Consider the following 4,064-nt stretch of genomic DNA (forward strand, 5'->3'; position numbering starts at 1 on the left):
CTCTGTCTCCCGCAGCTTTTCCTTCCGATAATCGCTGCTTCCTCCCGGTAACCAGCACTGAAGATAGGACCTTCCGTAACGTCAAAAAAAGCATGTGACCAGTCATGTGTCCCTTATCTCATTGGCTACAGACTGGTCACATGGCTAGACTTTATGCTAGGTCCTGTCATTGCATCTCTCCGGTACATGGTGCTTGATCCAGCATCTCCGTGTACCAGCAACATGCTCTGGCACATGGTCGGCTTCACCGTTCTGCTTCCCCGTTCCGTTATTCACCGGCTGCTATAGCAACGCGCCTGTCAGCAGTGACTTCACCGCTTACAGCCTGCAGCCTCTGCTCACTCTCACTGAGTGATATAGACTGCACGGGGAGCAGCAGTGTCTTCCTCCCATGCAGCGCTGCTGATGTAGCAGCGCTGCATGGGTTGAAGGAGAAAGAAAGCAGAAGACCATGGATCGTGGAGAGATAAGAGGCAGTAGTAAACATGGAGCCTCTAAGTGTGCCTGTGTATTTATTTCTATTAAAGTATTTTTTCCTCTGTGTAGTGTCTTTTTTTTAACCCTTTATTGGAGATTCTTAATGGCCGGGTCAAACTTGCCTGACATTAAGAATCTCTGGCTTAATACTAGCTAGTAAAACAAAGCTAGTATTAACTCATGATTACCCAGGTTTGGTGCCGGAGTCCCACGTTGCTTTATGAAATTCATGGTGGCATTGAGAGTAATAAGGGGTTAATGGCAGCTTACAGCTGCCACTAAGCCTTAGATTAGTAATAGGAGGTGTATGTGAGACCCCCTTATCACTAATATGCAAGTGAAAAAAAGTAAAAACAAACTCCGAAAAAATCCTTTATGGATCGTGGAGGGATTAATAAACATAGAGTCACTAGGTGTGTCTTTGTATTAATTTCTATTAAAGTATTATTTCTCTGTGTGGTGTCTTTTTTTAACCCTTTATTGGACATTCTTAATGGCCGGGTCAAACTTGCCTGCCTGCTAGTAAAACAAAGCTAGTATTAACTCATGATTACCCAGGTTTGGTGCCGGAGTCCCACGTTGCTTTATGAAACTCTAGATTTAAATGATTTTTCCTTTATTTTAATGCAGCAAGGGTAAATGTTAGTTTCTCTGCTAGAAGCTTTTGGCTAATTTCTTTTAGATTCAGCCAGTTTGTGACCGCAAGTATTCCCCTTAAATTGTCACATGTGATACCCAGCACAAATAAAGCATGCGGCCACTGGCTACAGCCCCATCCATGTGCTTATCTTGGCTTTGTATCAAAATGAGAACTGCATGCGGCTTTTTTTAATTATTGAAATAAATATTTTTAAAAAATGGTGTGCAGTTCACCCAAATTTAATACCCAGTCACGATAAAGAGAACAGCTGGGAGCTGGTATTTTTAAACTGGGTAGACCCATGCTTATTCCCTCCCAGCCTAAAAATAGCAGCCTGCAGCCGCCCAGGATTGTCACATTCATTACATATGATAATCCCGGAACTTTACCCATCTTTTTCCATTGCCCTTGTGTGATGGCGCTCAGAGTAATAAGGGGTTAATGGCAGCTTAGAACTGCCACTAAGCCCTAGATTAGTAATGGGAGGTGTATGTGAGACCCCCTCATCTCTAATCTGCAAGTGAAAAAAAGTAAAAACAAACTCTGAAAAAATCCTTTATTTGAAATAAAATACAAAAAAACACCTTCTTTCATCAATTTATAAACCCTCAAAACACCCAGGTCTGACGTAATCCACATAAGGTCCCATGGCGATTCCTGCTCTTCTACATCTGAAGTGATAGTAGACGGCCATAGAACATGTCTGCACACTGCACATGCAGGCAGAGAATGAGCCGCAATCAGCAGTCACATCACTCAGGATATTTACAGTCACAGCTGTAGGTTCCCACGGTCCTCCACCTGTGATCGCAGGTAAACTGACCTCAAGTTACCTTTGTAAATTCAGTGACCTTACCCCAGATGGCTTGGAATAATGCACCAAAATCAGACCCTCCAGTCTTCATTCAAGGTACACTAATAGCTTGTTGTTACATTGATTTAGCCATAAAACCAGTGCTACGTCCATTTCTCCAAAGTATCCAAAGGACTGTAATGATTTAACACGACTTTGAACGAGGTAAATTAACAACTCTTTAGTCCCCTAAAAAAGATTTGTGCTACCAGTCAAATTTAATCCCATTTAAGTTTTTCAATGTAACATTCCCAGATGTAAATGTTTTTACAGTATTAAACCTTGTTGCACTTTTTTTTACAAGTAAAATCATAGGGGAAATAATTAATATCAGCAGCTTATTACAATTTAATTTTGATTTTGTTATTGTAACATTGTCAATGATGCCTCTAATACATTGGTAAAATTACTCAAATGATATGAAGTAAATAGAATAAATCCGTTTCGGTGCTTCCGGAGGATGAATGGGATATCAGTGCAAGTTTGTCATTACTTCAAGAGCAAAGGTTTATTGTTAGGTTTGATTAAAAAACGGACAATTACGGACAACTCGTTACAGCTAACAAAAGCCATAATCAGGTAGACTATACCTGATGAAGGCTTTAGTTAGCTGAAGCGTGTTGTCCGTAATTGTCCATTATTTAATCAAACCTTACAATAAACCTCTGCTCTTGAAGTATTGACAAACTTGCACTGATATCCCATTCATCCTCCTGAAGCGCCGAAACGGATTTATTCTATTTACTCCTTTACCCATGTGACAGCACCTTTACAGGACTCCCATTGCTGCCCAAGGATTCGTGCTGCATACTGGAGGATTTAAAAAAGAGATGATCCACTACATGGAACACACAAGCAAAAACAGAAGAAATCTGCATGGGGAGTGTAAAATTCGTTCGATCATTGCAATCTCAGTTCACATACATCTACACCCCATTGTCTTCCTCTTTTTCTTTTTATTTATTCAAATGATATGAAAGAAGCTCAATAAACATTAAATTAACATCCAAAGTAAAGTGGGGATATGCAAAAAATAATGTCTCCTTATGCACATTAGTGCAATATCTAAGGTTTCAATATCTCACAGATAGAAAATATTTCCAAGATAGACCATATCAGAACAAAATTGAATTCTAAAAATATATTTTGCAAATTTTCTAGAAAATTGTAAACCTTATTATTAAACAGATTTGTATGGTATCCTCCATTTAAGATATAGAAAATGATAACTTTAGAAAACTTTTATGAATTCCCTGATAATTTACTTTTTCGAAATGAACAGCAAACCAATCATCTATCATTTCACAGCAAAGTAAAACAGTAAAAGAAAATATTTTCAGATAAGTAAAAGTTCTCAAAATTGTTACCAAATAAAATGGCGCATCAAAAATAAAAAAAAAATACTTTTCCCAAAGTGTCTCTGCGGACACTCAAAGATACAAAGCTCTAACCCCTATGAAGAAAACTGATGAAATCCCTGATTATTTTTGTAAATAACACCAAACCAATCATCTACATTTCACCAGGAAAGTAAAACAGTAAAGGAAAACAATTTCAGATAAGTAAAAGAAATTAGAAATTACCACATAAAATGGCACATCATATAAAAATAATTATTTTCCCAAAATTGTCTATGCGGACAATCAAGGATCAAAAATACAAAGTTTTAACCCCTATGAAGATTACAGTTCTATGAGTTAATCAGATAAGGGATTTCATCTATTTAACTTATGAAAATGAAAATGGGGTGAAGTAATGGAAATTTACTTTTATCAAGAGAGAGTAAAAGCTTCTGTTGACAAATTAAATAATTCCACCCAAACTTCCTCAGGGAAGGCAAATATATCCTCCTGATATATTACAAGCTAATAGTTAAACATTGCAAAAAAGCAAACAATACAAGACCATTCTCTTAAGGCAAGATTAAATACAAAGATATTCTGATGGATTTGTAGTAAGAGTTATCATCATTGTATTGCTGTATTACTAGAAACATGAACTTTGCTGAGAGCAGAATGACGCTGTTAGGGAAGTGTTTGGGCTAGATCTCATCCATCCCATGATACAATAGTTTCTTTACCCTTCCAAACAGTA

This window comes from Anomaloglossus baeobatrachus, chromosome 11, assembly GCF_048569485.1.
Source record: "Anomaloglossus baeobatrachus isolate aAnoBae1 chromosome 11, aAnoBae1.hap1, whole genome shotgun sequence".
Taxonomy (NCBI): domain Eukaryota; kingdom Metazoa; phylum Chordata; class Amphibia; order Anura; family Aromobatidae; genus Anomaloglossus; species Anomaloglossus baeobatrachus.